This window comes from Mus musculus, chromosome 11 (assembly GCF_000001635.26).
Source record: "Mus musculus strain C57BL/6J chromosome 11, GRCm38.p6 C57BL/6J".
NCBI lineage: Eukaryota > Metazoa > Chordata > Mammalia > Rodentia > Muridae > Mus > Mus musculus.
The window spans coordinates 4,618,906-4,638,538 of record NC_000077.6 but is presented as its reverse complement, the minus strand read 5'-3'; the positions used below and the strand labels follow the sequence as shown (position 1 = coordinate 4,638,538).

The 19,633-nt window shown below is 45.5% G+C and overlaps 1 protein-coding gene and 1 long non-coding RNA gene across 5 annotated transcripts in view; one reads left to right on the top strand and one right to left on the bottom strand.

Moving 5' to 3' along the window:
- Positions 1-843, bottom strand: part of Ascc2 (activating signal cointegrator 1 complex subunit 2) — a 48,004-nt gene extending 47,161 nt beyond the window's left edge. For 2 of the 3 annotated variants that reach the window (NM_029291.2, NM_001376980.1), the window contains exon 1: positions 717-789. The gene's annotated coding sequence lies outside the window, so the exon portion shown is untranslated. Of the gene's footprint in view, positions 1-716 lie in introns of all 3 variants that reach the window. The other variant, XR_380985.4, reaches the window with a different exon arrangement.
- A 7,684-nt stretch (positions 844-8,527) lies between these two features.
- On the top strand, positions 8,528-18,264 carry Gm11961 (predicted gene 11961). 2 transcript variants are annotated; one of them, NR_027797.1, is made up of 4 exons: positions 8,528-8,582; positions 9,062-9,121; positions 11,604-12,120; positions 13,036-13,163. It is a non-coding gene; the product is annotated as a predicted gene 11961 (long non-coding RNA). The 2 variants fall into 2 exon arrangements; NR_027798.2 differs by lacking the exons at positions 8,528-8,582; positions 9,062-9,121; positions 13,036-13,163 and adding exons at positions 10,773-10,857; positions 17,548-18,264.
- Positions 18,265-19,633: the final 1,369 nt, after the last annotated feature.

Here is a 19,633-nt window from a genome sequence, read left to right as displayed (position 1 = left end):
TGAGTGCTGAGATTACAAGTATGTGTCATCACATCTGACTCTAGATGCTTCAGTCCCAACTATGTACGCAGGCACTAGACTTTGAGTTTTAAAAGGACCAGGACCGGTGTGCACCACTCTACAGTCTATGCTGGGCAAAGCAGCAGAGGCCAATCAATAGTTAACTGTTTCCGGGTGGACGGGTGGAGGGTCGTGATATAATCAACAGTTGTAATATGCCAGAGAGCATCTCGGAGCTACTGTTGCTTTAGTTTCTCTATCAGAAAACCTTCTCTGGTCTTCTCCCTGTAGTCTCTCTCCTTGTTACTCACTGTCATATCTTTAATGTGTAACTGTCTCCTTCCTCTAGACTGTAAGCTTCACGAGAGCAGAGCCTCGTCTGTCCTGCTCTTTGTACCCTCTGCGCCTAGGTCTGTACTAGGCACGTGGCTGTCGATCAACAAATACATGCTGAACAAATGAATGAACATGGAGGAAACTGAAGCTTGGGAGAAGGTGGTGGGGACCGGGGATCGTCCCAGGTCTCTCTAGGACCAAGCCTTAAAATGAACCGGAACTCCAGGCTCTGGTTCTCCAAGTGGGGGGAATCACAGCGGCTGGGGCAGTGTAAGCCTGGCTCCGCCGCGAAGCCCGTGGGCTGGAGGGTGCCGAGGGCGCCCGAAGCACGGTCCTGGCTCCTCCCGAGCACCACCGGTGGGGCCCCGGCACGTACTTACCTCCCCGGCTCCACACCCGAGATGTTCAGCTGCAAAACACCACAGCTTCCACAGATCCAGCACTTCCGGGGTCAAACTGCGATTCCGTAGGCGCAGAAAGGAAGCCAACCTGCTCTGCCTGGCCCCGCCCCCGGCGCCAACTGTGGAGGTGGGGAATGCCACGGCCACGCCCCACAGAGACGACCCCGCCCCCTGGAGGCGCAGGAATTTGACCCTGACCACTCCCTCTTGGTGGCCACCCTCCTGGGTTAAGGCAATCCAGTTTGGGAAGCTCTCAGAAATCCAGGCTTCCACCCTACTCAGTTACCAGTTTTCAAATTTAATCCAGAGAAGTTTGAACGAGTCAAAATCACAAATGTGACGTTGAGAGAGCAGAGGAAGGCAGATGAGCTCGTATAGTTCACTTACCGAACGCTCTAAAACAGTTAAAAATGTGTAGTTATGGCTTTTGATGGTGGTTACTTCTTAGGTTAGTAAACAGGAAGATCCCACAAATGAAAATGGAGGTCTTCATCTTGGCGGTGGCCACATACACAGACGGACAGATGGGTTTACTTAGGCAGACTTAGCAAATTGTACACTTAAGATTTGTCCATGTATTTAGCCGGGTACACTGTAGGCAAGCTGACCCAAAACTCACTGTGTAACTCAGTATAGCTTGGAACTGATGACTATCCTCCTGCTTCAGCCTCGCAGATGCTGGAGTTAAAAGTGTCTACCACATGTTGTTTAAATCAGAAAGGCTGAGTATAGCTATTTTAAGAACAGGATACATTTTTTCCAAAGAAATGTCTCAGATGGTGAAGAGCTAGTGGCTCCCAAGGCTGGATAAGGATCATCACAGAAAACTAGTGGGTAATAGCCAGCTGCTGCTGCTGGTGCAGCCTGTAATTCTAGCCCTTGGGAGGCTGAGGAATGACTGAGGGTTCCAGGACAGCCAGGGCTATACTGTGGAAGGGCTCACATTGTCAGGAAAACAAGCAAATAGTTGTGAAGTAATGGGAGAGATGTTAAGCGGCTGAATTAGTGGGTAGATGGGCTCTAAACCAGAAATGGGAGGAGTGTGCTAATTGGTTATATTTCACCACGAAAAAAGTTCTCACAGACTTTGCAGCTTATTACAAAACAGCCCACATTTTCTTTGATTAAGAATCTAAACCTGACTGGGTGGTGGTGGCACAGGACTTTAATCCCAGCACTAGGGAGGCAGAGGCAGGCTTATCTCTGTGAGTTCAAGGCTAGCCTGGTCTACAAAGTTAGTTCCAGAACAGCCAGGGCTGTTACACAGAAACTCTGTTTTGAAAAACAATAAATAAACAACGGATCTAGGCATGACTTAGCAAGTCCTGTTTACATCTGAGTGTCCCACAAGACTTCAATCAAGGTATCAGCCAGGGTTGGAGTCCCAGCTGAAGGTCCAAAAAGAATTTGCTTCCAAATTCACAAACCATGTCCTGTCTGTCTGTCTGTCTGTCTGTCTCTGTCTCTGTCTCTTTCTCTCTGTTTCTCTCTGTCTGTCTGTCTATCTCTCTGCCTGCCTGTCTGTCTGTCTGTCTCTCTGACAGTGTTTCTCTGTGTAACTCTGGCCCTCCTGGAACTAATAGTAAACTGTAACTAAGTTTATTAACTAATAATAAACTGTAGGCCAGGTTGGCCTTGAACTCAGATTTGCCTGCCTCTGTCTCCCAAGAGCTGGGATTAAAGCTGTGTACCATCACTATCTAGTTTGCTCTTTCTTTCTTCCTTCCTTTCTTTTCTTTCTTTCTTTCTTTCTTTCTTTCTTTCTTTCTTCCTTCCTTCCTTCCTTCCTTCCTTTCTCTCTCTCTCTCTCTCTCTCTCTTTCTTTCTTTCTTTCTTTCTTTCTTTCTTCTCTCTCTCTCCTACCCTCTCTCTTTCTTTCTTTCTTTCTTTCTTTCTTTCTTTCTTCTTTCTTTCTTTCTTCTTTCTTTCTTTCCTCTCTCCTACTCTTTCTTTCTTTCTTCTCTCTCTCTCCTACTTTCTTTCTTTCTTTCTTTTTTTTAAAAGATTTATTTATTATTTATTATATGTAAGTACACTGTAGCTGTCTTCAGACACTCCAGAAGAGGGAGTCAGATCTCGTTACAGATGGTTGTGAGCCACCATGTGGTTGCTGGGATTTGAACTCCGGACCTTCGGAAGAGCAGTCGGGTGCTCTTACCTGCTGAGCCATCTCTCCAGCCCCTCTTTCTTTCTTTCTTTCTTTCTTTCTTTCTTTCTTTCTTCTTTCTTTCTTTCCTCTCTCCTACTCTCTTTCTTTCTTTCTTTCTTTCTTTCTTTTCTATCTTCTACTCTTTCTTCTTTCTTTCTTTCTCTCTCTCTTTCTTTCTTTCTCTTGATGGGGTTTCAGTATGCTTATTATGAAGCTCACTCAGGCTGGGCTTGAGTTCATAATCCTCCTGCCTCCATCATTTAAGTAAAAGTTAGCATTACAGGCTTAAATCACCATACATAGCTCAACAATTTTCTTTCTGTTTTATAAAAAGTGTTTTGGTTTTTTTGTTGTGGCTGTTGTTATGTGTGTGTGTTTGTGTGTGCAGTGGTGGGGTGCCACAGTGTGCATGCTAAGCTCAGAAGACAACTTTTAGAAGTCAGAATTGTTGAGGTAGGATCTTATTTCTGCAGCAAATATCTTGATCTTTAAAAAAGATCCCTATGGGATCTGTGAGGTGGTTCAGGGGGTAAAGTTACTTTCTGTCAAGTCCACACGGTAGTAGGAGATGACCCCAGGACCCATCTGGGTGGTACAAGAGAACTGACTCCTGCTGAGTTGTACACACCACATGTTGTGGGTCTGTGCACATATCTACACTAAATAAATGTAAAAAAAAAAGTTTTAAATAAAAATAAAAAGAATCCCTAAGTCCTGCAATTCTCACCTCATCATTATAAGACTTCAATAAAATAGACAATTTCATCACATAGTAGGGTGCTATGGTTGGATCAGAAATGACCCCCAAAGGACATGGGCTAGAAGTATGGATGCCAGCTGATGATATATTGGTGGGGGTGGAAACCTTAGGGCGAGAGGCATGGTGGGCATGTCCTGGAGGCGTGCATCTTGCTGCCTGTGCCACAGCCCCTTTCCCCTTTGACTTCTCCATCTCTCCTTCTCTCCTTCTCTCCGCTTCTTCTGTTCTCTCCTCTCTCTTTCCTTCCTTCCTGGCTGCTGCAAGGTATCTTATCTCTGTTTCACATGTTCCCCTCACTTTAATCTTTAGCCTCAATGCAGAGCCAGAAATGATGGAGACAAATAACAATGGCCTGCCCTCTGGTAAATTGATACTCTCAGTTTTTCATAGTGACAGAACACGGGCAACGCACAGGTGCCCAAGAAATTTTAGTGGAGAGGAAGGAAGGAGAGGGAGAAAGAAATAAAAGAAGGAAAGGAAAGGGAGGGAAGGAAGAAGGAAGGGGAGGAAGAGGGGAGGAAGAGGAAAAGGAAAAGGAGGAGGAGGAAGAAAAGGAGGAGGAGGAAGAGGAAGAGGAGAAGGAGGAGGAGGAGGAGGAGAAGGAGGAGGAGGCATAAGGAAGGTACAAGGGAATGAGGGAGAAAGGGAGGAAAAAAGCAAGGGGCGGGGGACATTGTTGGAAAGCCTATCCTTACATCCCTTTCATCTGCCCCTTTCCCAAATCAGAACAATAAGAAATCTGAGGTTCTGCAGGAGGCATCTTTGTCTGCGATAGCATATATCCAACTGAAAAAAAATAATTAAAAAGCCAGTTTAACAGGTGAAACTGCAAACCAGGCACCAACTACACACAAATATAGAGGGCTTTCTTTCTTTCTTTCTTTCTTTCTTTCTTTCTTTCTTTCTTTCTTTTTTTTTAAGATTTGTTTATTATATGTAAGTACACTGTAGCTGACTTCAGACTCATCAGAAGAGAGCGTCAGATCTCATTACAGATGGTTGTGAGCCACCATGTGGTTGCTGGGATTTGAACTCAGGACCTTCGGAAGAGCAGTCAGGTGCTCTTACCTGCTGAGCCATCTCACCAGCCTCCAGAGGAATTTCTTGGCTCATATTTTCTTCCAAATGAAAACAGCAGCTAATTTAACTGAAAGGGAAAATATTTCAATTGGCAAAGGAGGGGAGTGTCCACTGTGCTCACCCCCGGAACAAGGGTAAGAGTAATTAGCTGTCAAGCTGGCGTGAGGAAATCAGCTTAGGCATAGTGTCAGAGCCTGAGTCCTGCCTGGCTTGGCAGACTGGCTGACTCACCACAGTGAATCAGTTTTTCTTCCCTTTGCTCTTCATTCCTCCAGCAAGTTTGTATGGAACACTGCTCAGTGTCACTGAGGTTAACTCCTGTGTGGCCCACTCCATTTTTCATGGTTTTCCCACCAGTACCCAATTTGATTACTTTGTGGAGTAATCCATCCAATTCACCACCAGACTCCTTGCTCAGTGCTATCCTTTGGATCTGGAAGCCCCTACCCCCACCCCGCCAAAGACCTGTGTATTAGAGATTTTGTGCCCATCCAATGTCACTATCGAGAGGTGGTGAACCTTTAAGATGTACTCCCTACTAGGAGGCATGGATGTCATTTAGAATGAGTCTTGAGGGGGGTTATGGAAGCCTGGTCTCTTCTTCCTCCTTTGATTCATAGCCACGAGGACCTTTTTCTCAGTACGTACTCCTGGTACATTACCAAGGTATGTTACCTCAGGTGGTGACCCAAAACTATGGATTGAAACAAATCCTTTCTCTCTATAAGTAGATTTGTATAGTAATGGCTAATACATTTACAGTTTAGGTATTTGAATTGTATTAGTTATCTAGTAATGGAAACAAATCATTATAAAACATAGGGGATTAAGCACTAATAGTAACTTGTTATCTTACACAGTGTCAATGGGTTCCAGCTAGATGGTTCTGGCTTGGGGTCTCCCAGACAAATGCAATCACATGGCAATTGGAATAGTCATCTGGAAGTGTTCTCATTTGATTCATGTTACTGTAATAAAATACTTTGACCAAAAACAATTTGGAGAGGAAAGGGTAGATTAAGATTATACTTCCAGGACACAAGCTATCGTTGAGTCAAGTCAGGTCAAGGAGTTCAAGAGAAACTGAAGGAGAAACCATGGAGGAATGCTGCTTACTGGTTTGCTCTCTGGCTTTCTTATAGTCCAAGCCTGCCCACCTAGGGATGGTGCCACCCACAGTGGGCTGGACCCTCCCACATCAATCATTAATAAAGACAATTCCTCATAGATATGGCCATAGGCCAATCTGATTGAGTCTTCATTTCAAGTGGTTTGCCAAGTGATTCTAGATTGTATTAGGTTGACAGTAGTGACTAGCCAGAACAGAAGGCTTGATTGGAGTGAGAACTTGTATAAAACAAAGAAATACAATTTTTAAAAAAAGGGGAGAAGAATGACACAGAGAAAGAGAGGGGGAAGTGTGTGTGTGTGTGTGTGTGTGTGTGTGTGTGTGTGATGCAGGGATGGTAGTGGCAAAGCCCAAGGAGGGGCTAAGAAGAGCAGAGAACATAAGAATTTCAGGAACATGGTCTAGGTAACAGACCATGATCTGTATACAGTCACTTTCCTCATCACTGTGATAACAATATTTCATAGAACTTAAAGAAGAAAATATTTATTTTGGCTCATGGTTTGGCTCTGGTTTCTTGACTCCATGCACTTGGGCAGATGTCATGAAAGACACAACCCCAGTGTCCCAGTTCCTTCAACCAGGCTCAACTTCTAAAAGTTTTGGGATCTTCCAAAAATAATGGAAACAAAGCACCAACACATGAGCTGATGGGGGCCAACTCAACTCAAGGTGTCTTCTCTCTCTCTCTCTCCTCTCTCTCTCTCTCTCTCTCCCTCTCCTCTCCTACTCTCTTTCCTTCCTTCCTTCCTTCCTTTCTTCCTTCCTTTCTTTCTTTCTTTCTTTCTTTCTTTCTTTCTTTCTTTCTTTCTTTCTTTCTTTCTTTTTTTCTTTCTTTTCTTTTCTTTCTCTAGGACAGGGTCTCACCATGTTGGAACTGAGCGTATGTGTCAGCAAGTCATTTCTTTTTTCAGTTAAAATACTTTTTAAAATTTGTATTATGTGCATTGGTGTTTTGCCATCCATTTTCATTCCTGGTACCCATTGGGGCAAGAAGACACCATCAGATATCCCGAAACTGGAGTTACAGACAATCGTAAACCATCATGTGGGTGCCAGAAATCAAAGCAAGTCCTTCTGGAAGGGCAGCCCAAGCTCTTAACCTCTGAGCCAGCCTCCTAGTTCCCAGTGAGGCATTTTGGTTGTCACATTGGAATGTCTAGGGTACAGAGGTCAGAGATGCCGTTAAATGCCCTACAACACGCAGCCCAGCCTCTACAGTGGAGCTGTCTGGAAGTAAATCTGAACAGTGTTGAGTGAAGACCCTTAGGGATGTCTGAGTTTTTGTCGTGGTGGCTTGGGTCTGTAGCAGTCAGTGTTAGCACCATTATGCCCTGGTCACTTGCCAAAAGCAACTTAAAGGAGGAAGGATTTGCTTCATTCCCTGGTTTTAGAGCTTTCAGGTCATAGTCTTGGCTTTCTAGGTGAGGCAGAACATCATGGCAGCAGTAGTGTGTACACAGTAAGCCAGGAGCAGAGCAGAGCTGGGGACCAGATGTAGCCCTTAAAACCATCCCCCTAGTAGCCTACTTCCTCACCAGACCACAGCTCCCTTCCACCACATCCCCAAATAGCCTTACCATCTAGGGACAAAGCATCCAACACCTGAGACTGGGGAACATTTTATCTTCCAACCATGAGTCCCCAAAAGGGTAAAGGTGGGAGCTGCCAGACTTCTCAAGCTGTAGGCTCTGGAACTCACATGGCATCACTTCTTCCATGTTTTAGATGGAAGCTAGTCAAAGCAGGGTGTGGTGGTACATCCCTGTAGTTCTAGAACCTTTCAGGCAGATGCAGAAGGATTGACATAAGCTCAAGACCAACCTGGTTCACATAGCAAGTTCCAGACCAACCAGGGGTAAATAGTAAGACCTTTTCTCAACACACACACACACACACACACACACACACACACACACACACACAGAGTGAATGTGGCCATTTGTGCAGGTCAAAACATAAGTCTCCTTTTACTATGCGGGTTTCAGGATTAAACACAGGCTCTCAGGCTTGGTAGCAGATACCGTTACCCTCTGAGCCATCTCACTGGCTCCACATTCAGATTTCTACATGGGCACTAGGAATCAAACTCAGATCTTCATGCTTGCCTAGCAAGCACATTACTGCTGAAGCTATTTCCCAAGCCAATAAGGCCAGGCATGGTTCAAAGGAGGGAGGAACTAGCCTTCTTCCCCACACATTCTCTCTTTTCTCTATCTAGATGCTGGGCGGCTGTTTTTATTTGCAATCTAGCAAAGCCAGGGAGACTACTGAATGAGGGAGGTTCATGTGCGAGGTGACAATGTGTAAAGAAGTCACCCTCAAGAGAAATAACTAATTGCAAAGTGTTACATAAATATAGGGTTTCATAATCCACTCCATCCCTGGTCAGCAACTGTTGTCTTCAGCAGTTTTCCATTAAGCCAGGCTTTCTGTCAATAGGCCTCTGCTCAGCATCGCCCCAACCCCCCTGCCCTTGCTGAGTCCATCAAAGCTTTTGCTGATTCCGGAAGAATCCAGAGAATGAGCACTGGGCCTCTAACAGCAAAGCAGCCGCTCCACATTCTCCAATGCTCTCCCAACCCTTGGCTTTAGTGAGAAGATCAAGTTAAATGATTATGAAGGGCAGGCTTCCTGGCTTTGAAGGTGGAAGGTTTGATTTGAAGGCAGCTGGTTATCCTCTCATTCTAATCCACAAAGAGCAGTTGTCTTGTTTCCCCGCCACTGGTCTGTGAGCAACACAGAGGTTAAAGCAGAGCAATCCGGGTTACCACGCTGTAGGAATCAGAGGGCAGCGGCAGCACGAGGCAGTGAGGAATCTTAATAAACAGGAAATCCAAGCCTCTCATCTATGAATGAAGAAACTGACCTGCAGGGAGAGGATGGGACCTGCTCAGGGTTGCCTGGCCACTGAGCGGGCATTGACACTGAAGTCTCCTTGCAGTGTGGGGTGGGGGTGGGGTGGGGGTGTGCAGCATGGAAGTGCTATGCAGGTCACCCACAGAGTGACAACTGGTGCTTCCTATTCTCTCCATAGCCACCAGTGTGGGGCAACAGAAAGGGAGACAATTCCCCGAGACTGGACACAGTTAAATCACAGAGGGCAGGGGCAGGGGTAGGGGTAGGGAGAGCCATGTGAAGACAAGATAAACATTTATTTAAGCTTTGGTTTTTAAATTCTGTATCACTGTGTACTTTTCACACAGGATGTGAGAGGAGGGACTTTCGAGACATCTCCAACAGACAGGATGGTGGGAAACTTGATGGTTTGTATGTTCAAGTTTTCTGTGTGTGTGTGTGTGTGTGTGTGTGTGTGTGTGTGTGTGTGTGTATGAGAGAGAGAGAGAGAGAGAGTGCATATATGCTCAGAAGAAAATTTTGGGTGTTGGTCTTGCCTTTGACTTGTTTGGGGCATGATCTCTTTGTTGTTCTCCCATGTGTATATCAGGCTAACTGCCACTCAAACTTCTTCTCCTGGGACTCTCCTGCCTCCTCCACGTTCCTGTAGGAGTGTTGGGATTCCTTACGTACTTGGTAGTGCAATGGCATTTATGTAGGTTCTGAGGATCCAACCTCAGCTCCTCCCTCGAGTGCAGCAAGTACTTTACCTATGGGGCCATTGTTTCAGCTTTGGGTGTGGTTGTTTGTTTGTTTGATTGTTTGTTTTTGAGACTGGGTCTCAGGCTGGCCTCAAACTTATTACTGTAGCCAGCCTAGCCTCAAATTCCTGATCCTCCAGCCTCCACCTCTGAAGTGCTAGGATTAAAGTGTGTGCCTCCAAGCCTGGCCAGACTTGGTGTTTTAACCAGTCACTATGAAGTTTCAATTCGGTGGGATATTGCTAGCTTATTAGATTTCTTAGGAGAAGAGAAGAAGAGAAGTTTCTAGAAGATGCACCATGACAATGAATAAAGAGAGGAGATATATGTTCTCTTCTTTCTTGTGTCTACAGTCATGGTCCACACAGTTCCCAAAGAACTCCAGTATGTAGCAACTTCGGTTCCTTAAGTATAGTTAGGGCACTAGCTCAAGCTGCTCCCCTGAGACAGTCCCCAGCTGTTTTTGTTAAGGTCCAGCATTCTCATTTTTTTTTTCAGTTCTAAGGTTCAAACCCAGAGCCTCAAATACACTAGACAAGAACTACAAAGCCCCAGTGTCCCCCCTCCTTTTACCCAGGTCTGATACACACACTCCTGTCTTCTGCATGTCCCCGGCCCTGGGCGGCTTGTCCTTTTGTCCCGATGATGTGATGACTTAGTCTGCGCCTCCCTTGTTAGGCTGTGATCAGACACTCAGGAATTCATCTCTTTTAGTCACTGGTCTTTTCTTATCTTGGTTCCCAGTACCTAAAACTTCATATGAAATACTTGCTGAGTGAGGACTGGGTATGTGGCTCAGTGGTAGACTGTTTGCCAGGATGCACAAGGCCCTGGGTTTGGTCCCCAGAATGGCATTTTTTTTTCTTCAAGACAGGGTTTCTCTGTTTAGTCCTGGCTGTCCTAGAACTCACTTTGTAGACCAGGCTGGCCTTGAACTCAGAAATCCACCTGCCTCTGCCTCCCAAGTGCTGCGATTAAAGGAGTGAGCCACCACTTCCCGGCTCCCAATATGGCAATTAATACATAAGTAAAATGCCTGTTTTGTAAGTAGGGCATTTTGAGTCAGGGTTTCACTCTATAATCCAGACTGGCCTCCCTCAGGCCTCTCAAATACTCGGATTATATTTGTGTGTTAATGGTTTGATTGCCAGTATAATCTTTTGATTTCCTTATGGTTTGTTTGTGCATTTGTTTCCTTGGAGTGGAGGACCAAACCCAAGGACATATGCTTGCTAGACAAGTGCTCTGTCACTGAGCTAAATCCCTAATCCCAGTATAATCTTTTATACTAAACCTCCCAATTCCAAATCAAGGAACTGTGACCTAGAGATGGGCAACTTGCCCAGGGCCGTGCAACTGCATCCAGCTCCGTGCTATTTACTCGTTGCCATAGACTACACCAGGTGAGACGAGACCATGTCAAAGACGGTAAAAGACTGTCTTCAACCGTGTGTGCAGACATAACTGTGCAATTTATAAAGTACAAGTGTTTACTTTTCACTGTTCCTTTGTGTATGAAGGGTGTGGGGAATATATGTCATGTGTGTATACTTTTTCATGTGTGTGCACATGTAGATGCCAGAAGTTGGTATCCAATGGCCTCCTGCTTGCTCTTTATCTCGGGTGGTTTTGTTTTTGTTTAATGAGGCAGTATAAATCTCGTTAAATCTTGAGCTCACTGCTTCAGCAAGGCTAGCTGGCAACAGAACTCCTGGGATCCACTTGGCTCCGTCCGCCCCACGGCTGGAATTACTAATGCATGCTGTTGCATCTGGCTTTTATACAGGTCCTGGGGATTCGAACTCAGCTCCTGATGCTTGAATGACAAGCACTTTGTTGACTGACTTATCTCTCCAGCTCTTCTCAAGGGCGTTAAGTATCTGTAAAGTCTATGGCCAAGGCACCAACAGGTTTGGTTGTCTTACAGGGCTTCTCCCTGCTTCTAAGATGAGACATGGATGCTCTAGCCCCTGGAGAAGCCAAGAGCACAAGGCGGAAGGGCAGGAGGGCTGAAACCCTTCATTAAGCCCTTTTATACAGGCATCAAGTCCCATTCATGAGGGTGGAGCCTTGAACAGATCCTTTTGGTTTTGGTTTTATTGTTTGTTTTTTACTTTTTCTTTTGTTTCGCTTTTTAAATTTCTTGCAGACAGGATTTCTTTGTGGAGCCCTGCCTGTCCTGGAACTCACTATGCAGACCAGGCTATTCTGGAACTCAGACATTCGCCTACTTCTGTCTCCTGAGAGCTGAAGTTAAAGGCATGAACCCCCACACCTGGCTTATCATCTGTCTTCTCAACAAGAGACTTCCCACAGAGAAGGGATTCCATTCCTGGGTTCACGAAGAGATGCTGAGATCTATGTACCCTTGGAGTTGTACAAAAAGTTACAGGGAGCACATTTCAGTAGAGAGGCTGAAGACTCTCATCCAGCCCGGAAATGAGTGTCCCCCTAAAACCCTAGTCTGGGGCTGAGGTAGAAAGATTGAGAGTTGGAGACTGGACTGGGTTACATAACAAGAACCAATCTAAAAGAAAGAAAAGAGTGTTTCCCCCAATGCTAAATACTGCTCATGGCACCTTGCCGAAACTCCTCTTCCCTTTCAGCTAAAAAAGCCCAAGAACCTCCAAAGGCAGACAGCCTGGCTTGAGACAGGTTGGGAGCAGGTAAGATGTACATCACATGGTGTGAGACAGAAATCCATTTTCAGCTGCAGCTGGTTGGGGCTAGAGGAGGAGCATCCTGCAAATGATGCCACTTATGCTGACTCGAGATGGACTGGAGAGTCCGAGGGCTTAGCGAAGATGTAGAAGGTATAGAAAGTAGAGCCAGGAATGCACCTAACAGCCCAGCCATCTTCAACCATTCTGCCTGAAAGCAAAGCCTGTTTGCGGCAGTCATGACTGGATTCTCTCTCATTGGCTTGGTTGTTGATTTTTTTCCCTTTTCTCCCTGGATCAGATGCAGGAGTGGGGGAGGGGGGCTGGAAGGGAGGGGAGAATGAGCTGGGTTTGTGACGTCAACCGCCACCAGCAGTTCTTTGTCCCCTCTGTTGAATTATTCATCCTACAAGATAAATTTTTAATTTTCAATTTCGTACAGCAAATGCCAGGCAAACAGGTAGAAATGGAGTTTGAGACCCCAGGCTCAGAGCCATAGGTCTCCCAGGGTTCCCTGAAGCACAGGCTACCTACCAGGGCCAAAAAATTATGCAGGAATCCACAAGGGGCTGGTACTGGAATGTACTCGGCTGAAGATGAAGTTGGTGTAAGGTTAGGATGTCCCTGAGGTGTCTGGGCTCCATAATCTGCTGCCTTTTGGGCCCCATTCTCTCTCCTGTCTTAGCCAAGCACCCTGGTGGGCATTGTGCACCCAGTGTGGGCTCAACCGGCAGTCTTTGGAGTTCTTTAGGTTCAGTTTAGAGTTCTGACTTGAAGTGACCCTGACTCAAGCAGTCTATCTTCTCAGGTTCGGCTCTATCAATATGGACCACTGTAAAATTATTTTATTTTAAACTTTTGTGTGGATTGGTATTTTGCTTACATGTATGTCTGTATGTCTCTTGTGTTTGGTGTCTGTAGAGGCCAAAAGAAGGCATTACATTCTCTGGAACTGGAGTCACAGATAGTTGTGAGCCACCAGGTGGGCGCTGGGGATCCAAGCTGGGTCCTCTAGAAGAGCGAGCGGCCAGTATGATCTTACCTCCTGAGCCCCGCTGCCCAGTCCACCATTCCTCTTCTTTGGACACAGGTCTGTGCACTGCTGCTTGTTGGTAATGTGTTTGGCTTCTACCCACTACATGCAGTAGCACAGCCCTCTGTCCCCTGCTCCAGCTACAACCATCAAAAAACATCTCTAGGCATTAGAGAATGTCCCCGGCCTACTGGTGGGGAACACGGGTCCCATTTGAGAATGAGTGAACACTTTCATTTGCTTGCTTTTTTTCTTTTTGTTTCTTTAATTGTTATTATTTTTTTTTATTGTATGTACATGTGTGCATTCCCTGAAGCAGTATCTGTGTGCATGTGTATCTAGTGTACTTGGATCTCAGATCCCCCGGAACTGGAATTATAGACCACCGTGAGACTCCATGTAGATCCTGGGAATTGAACTCACATGCTCTTTAAGAGCAGTCAGTGCTTGCCGGGTGTGGTGGCACACGCCTTTAATCCCAGCACTTGGGAGGCAGAGGCAGGCGGATTTCTGAGTTCGAGGCCAGCCTAGTCTACAAAGTGAGTTCCAGGACAGCCAAGGGCTATACAGAGTAACCCTGTCTCAAAAAGCAAAAAAAAAAAAAAAAAAAAAAAGAGCAGTCATCTCTCCAGCCTTCTGTTTTGTTTTGTTTTGTTTTGTTTTTTTGAGATAGGATAGACAGATAGGGCTGTGTAGCCCAAGCTGGCCTCAAACTTAAGATCCTGATGCTCAAATCCGGGGATTATAAAAGAGAGACCTCAACACTCAGCTTCTTGAGTTTTTTGTTTTGTTTTTATAATCTTTTCTTTTGTTTTGTTTTGTTTTCCTATACATGGTTTCTCTGTGTAGCCCTGTCCTGGAACTCACTGTATAGACCAGGCTGGCCTCGAACTCACAGTGATCCACCTGCCTCTGCCTCCCAAATGCTGGAATTAAAGGTGTGTGCCACCACCCCCTGACATCTTTTTATAATCTTTTTGACGAGGAATCAGAATGCTAGTGCTAAGACAAGATCCAGGATTGTGGAGGTCTCCATTAGGTAGGCCATGATGCTCAGTCCACTGCTGTAGCCTCCTATGATGCTCAACTCACTCGGAGACTTTTGTTCTATTTTGTTGTTTTGTTTTTCCTGATTTTATTTTTATTATTGTTTATTTAAGATAGGGTCTCAGTATGCAATCTTGACTGTGCTGGAACTCACTATGTAGACCAGGCTGGCCTCGAACTCACAGAGCTCCTCCCTGCCTCTGCCTCCCAAATCTTGGGATTAAAGGCTTGTACCATCACACCCAGCTGTTTTTCCTGTGTATGTTTGTGTGCATGTGAGTGTGAGTGGGTATCCCAGGATGAGGGTAGGTGTCCACAGAGGCCTGATGCTTCAAACCCCAGAGGTGTAGTCACAGGCAGTTTGGAGAGATGCTGAGAACTTACTGTGAGCCTCTGGAAGAGCTCTGAGCCATCTCTCTAGTGCCCCCTCCCCTTTTAAACAAAAAGCAAGCAAACAAGTCTCATGTAAGCAGAGGCTGGCTTTGAACTTTCAATTCTTTTGTTTGGGATAGAAAACCATCCACACGCTGGGATGACAGGCTTGTACCAGCATAATCTGCTTACACTGGGATTTTTTTTTTTTTTAGTGCATAAAGCAATGGTTCTCTTTGGTGTTTAGCTTTGAATTTTGGTTCAGAAAATCCACCTTAAATTTCTTTGGATGGCGAGAGGGAGCAATTGCTTCCCTTAGCTGGACGTCCAGGCAAGATGTTGAGTGTCAGGTTTGATTGATCCGACAAGTTTCTGGTATCCCCAAAGGCCAGCTCTGCCTCTTTGCTCTGGCAAAGGCAGTGAGTGATATGAGTGCTTCGTTGCTGCACCTTAGAAAGCCTTCTAGTAGTGATGGGACTGTGTTCTTCTCTTTAGGGTAGAAGGAACACACTTATTCTCAGATTCCAAGTTAGAATCCTTACAGTAGCTGGGGTTGAGACATGTAGGTCACATGCCTGCTCCACAATTAGTGTGAGGGACTAAGTGTGATTCTTCAGTAAAGTGGATGAGCCGGTTGTTGCTTAACCCTGGGGCTTAAGATGGTCGGTCCCTGGGACTTAAGCTGAAATTGTATCTCACACGCATACAACTTTGCATACAAATGAAGGTCTAAGCACCACCAGTGCCCATTGGCTGTTTTGAAACCAATCACCATAGCTGCAGTGGGGAACGGGCTATGTTGATTGGCTGGACCTGGGACATAGCTTACCCTTGGAGTTAGTAGCATGCAAAAATTGTGGCTGCCTCATCCAGCATCAGAGATTGAAAACTGGGAAGAGCTGGATTCCCTATCCCAAAATAGAGATGTTGACAAAACAGAGGAAATAATGCTGGACAAGCGGGAATGGAGGATAGATGTCCACCGCACGAGGCTGAGAGAGGCAGTGTGGACTGGTGCTAGGGTATGTGTTGCATGAACCAGGTACTTCCAGTGCACCCCGCCGATCCCTCCTCTAGTCTAGTCAGAGACTGGTGCTCTCAGGTGCAACCTGACAGCACTCTGCCTCTCATCCTATGCCACAGGGGTGTGGGACACCTGCCAAGCTAAATACTCATCCATATGTAAGTAGGAAGGGTTAGACAATGACCGATCAGTACTCTGTGAAGCAACCCTTGCCCAACAGGGGTAGGAATTGATGGATAAATGTGTTGCCTTTGTTACTTACAGGGAATGCTTCCAAGATGTTTTTCCTCAGGCTGTTCAGAAGGTCTCCAAGGGTTGAGCTGTTCGTTAGTTACCCCATTAGGACTATTGTTTAGCTTAGTTGTGTGTGTGTGTGTGTGTGCGTGCTTGTGTGTGTAAGAGGGTATGTGGAGTTCAGAAGACAATGTCAAGAGTCATCTTCAGGAATGTCATCCATCTCCTTTGCGACAGGATTGCCCCCTGGCCTGGAGGTGACAATTGTTGGCTGGCTAACAAGTCCCAGGGATCTGCTTGTCCCTACCTTCCCAGAGCTGGGATTACAAGGGTGTGCCAGCAGCCCTAGCTTTTTGCATTGGTGCTTAGAACTTAGTTCCTCACATTTGCAAAGCAAGCACTTTATAGACTGAACTACTACGTTAGCTCCCTGGCTTATTTTAATTTTATCTTATTTTACTTGGGGTCTCATGAATCATAGATTTTCCTCAAACTTACTATGTAGTCTCAAGATTATCCCAAATTTTTCTTTCTCTCTTTCTATTTTTATTCTATTCTATTCTATTCTATTCTTGAGACAGGGTTTCACTACGTAGCTCTGGCTGGCCTGTAGCCACCAGCTTACTATGTAGACCAGCCTGACCTCTGACTCACAGCATCCTCCTGGCTCCACCTCCATTGCTGGTTAATGTGATGCTGGAGAGTGAGCCTCGGCTTTGCGCACTCTAGGCAAGCATGCTACCAAGTCAGCCACGCTCCTTACTCCCACATTTGGTTTGTTTTTGAGATGGAGCCTTGCTATGTCACATTGTTTCTTCTGGGATTCTCTGTATTCAGGTTGACCTCAAGCTCAAGCACCCTCTTCCTTCTTGCTTTTGTTCTTTGCCTGTCCTGTCCTTCTGTTCTCTGGGCTACTTCTTAGTAACAACCCTCTCACTTAGAAGCCTTGTATCAGACCTACATTCTGGGTAAGCAAGGACAATCAAGATTCTGATACTCGGTGGGGCAAGGTGGCACACGCCTTTAATCCCAGCACTTGGGAGGCAAAGGCAGGCGGATTTCTGAGTTCGAGGCCAGCCTGGTCTACAAAGTGAGTTCCAGGACAGCCAGGGCTAAACAGAAAAACCCTGTCTTGAAAAACCAAAAAAAAAAAAAAAAAAAAAAAGATTTTGATACTCTGAGGTTTATTTACTCACATTTGTTTGCTCTGATTGGGGTGTGTGTGTGTGTGTGTGTGTGTGTGTGTGTGTGTGTGTGTGTGCTGTAGCGATCAGAGAATAATATTTGTGAATTTGGTTCTCTTCTTCCTCTGTGTTAGTCCTGAGAATTGAACTCAGGTCGTCAGACTTGGTGGCAAACACCTTTACCTGCTAAGCGATCTGGGTGGCCTGTCTTTAAATGTATAGATAACATATAAAAAAATATGTTTGGGAGTCAGAGGATACAGATAAGTGGTAGAGTGTTTATTATGCATAAGACCCTTGGTTCAATCAAAAGCCACACACATGAAAGGTAGGTTTTGTATCTTCACATTAGTGTCCTGGCTTTTGCTCAGGGGCTGCTGGATCTCAGGGTCTGAAAGTTAAGTTTGGAATCCTTCCTGAAAAATGCCTTACCACTTCTTGTAGTTCTTGTATCTGGGAAGACCAGATAGATGGCAGAAGTGTCCCAAGATGAACTGCTGTCCAAAATGGTTGTCAAGGACTGGTTTTTGTCTTTGCAGGTCTTATCAAGATGACACTAGCCAAACAGGGACGGCTGCCCTGACTCCAGCTGGGTTCCTATGATGCAGATGTCTGAGGACACCACCAAGTTCCTGAGCAGGCTGTACTTGTTTAGGGTAGCTTGCCAGCAAAGGCAGAAAACAGCCTTTGTGGCAATCCCGAGGGAGGGCCTGAAGCAAAGGTGGCCACCGAGTCTGTAGGAGCCTCTCCCCCACTGACCACAGATGTATTACAATACATCTCTGCTTCTTGCTGCCCGAGTCTCAGGCTCCTTTCCCGGTGCCTGCTGATAATCCCTGACACTGTTTGGAGGAATGCGTCACTTTCTCAACTGTCTGGCTCTGGGTTCACCGCCTTCTGCGCCTCCTTTGGGATAAGATTGTTGGTCACTTGCCCAGATTAAAAATCCTCCCTGTTCTTGCAGATGGCCAAAGATGCTTCTTCCTTTTCTTCACAATAGAAAACCGCGCAGTGTCATCGAGGCGCCCGTTTTATACACATCTAGCGATGCCCACTTGTGATGGAGGCAGCCCCCGGGCTGATTACCCGAGACCTAGGTTTTTCAGTGGCTCCCCACGGCAGTTGAAGGGCTTGTGTGGAACTTCTTCAGCTTCCCCCAGCTAATTGCTCCGTACTCCAGGAAGTCTTTGCCGTCTCCGACTGAGCAATGTTCCTTCTGTACGTACCCAGGTTGCCTAAAATAAACCGTAGCACATTGCCGCGTGCCCGTCTGCTTGTGTTTGTCTCCTACAGTAGGTGAGAAATTCCTAGACACTCCGGCCCCATTTTGAGCTTACTCAGCAGGCCCCTAGAGCCACACGGAGAAGGTACTTGGTTGAGTGGTTGCGTAAATGGAGTTTGGCTGCACGGCAATTGCATGTGTGAAACTTTGAGTTCAATTCTTGCACTGTCCCTAACCTCCACACACCCCAAAGACTTTCCCATGTCAGGATGCCTTAATGGGTGAAGTCACCTGCCACCAAAGCCTGATGACCTTAGCTTGATTCCTGGGACCCACCTGATGGACAGAAGTTGCCCTTTGACTTCTACACACTATATACCCCTCCCCACCAGATAGATAGATAAAATAAATAAAAATTGTGTCCAGCCTGGTCTACAGCCTAAGTTCCAGGACAGCCAGGACTATACAGAGAAACCCTATCTCAAAAAAAACCAACCAACCAACCAACCAAAATATCACATGTGTGTTATGGCATATGTATCTGTGTGCATGTGTGAATTTGTGCACATACACACATGTAAATATATACAATGTTTTCAGGTGTGGTAGCACACGTCTTTAATCTCAGCACTCAAGAGGATCTGCCTGAATATATAATGAATTTCAAGTCAGGTAATGCAATATTGAGACACTGCTTCAGAAACAAACAACAGTTTAAAAAATATCTAAGAAGTCTAGTTGAGGGTATACTCAAAGGAAGTAAAATCTCAGGCCTCATAATTTTTTTTAGAAGGAACATAATTCATGTGTTAATACTGCATATTGGTATTATCAAGTTATGTTAACATATGAAATACATATTTGCATAGACAAATATCTTAAAGGTCAAGCAAACACAAATTGAAAAGCTATTCCTAAATATAAATAGAAAAGAAACACACAGTAACAGAAAACACAGCAGCGTGTGTTCCCCACAACCCTTGCCTCGGCAACCCTTGCCTCGGGGCAGCGATGGTTTCTCAGTAGCAGCACATGCTTTTTCTATCCTTTCACTTAGCATTACAACATCAACAGTTTTTCAAATTGGAATGATGACCTTTGGAGTTAAAAGGAACTTTAGAAATGGTCCCATCCGCCTTCTTTATTTTTAGAGATAAGAAAAACTGAGGTTCAATACAGTGACTCGTTCCAAATCTCCCAATAAAATGACGACTCTAGTTTCTTAACTTTCTGACCTGTGATGCCATCTTCCCACCCCATAGCATTTGAGATTTTGTTGGTGAGTTCTCCATTATTGGTTCTGAATAAGAAAACACTTGGAAACAAGGATTCCAAGGCCAAGACGGAGCAGAATTTGACGTGTGTATAATCATTTATTAGAGTTTAATGATGCAAAATAGGAT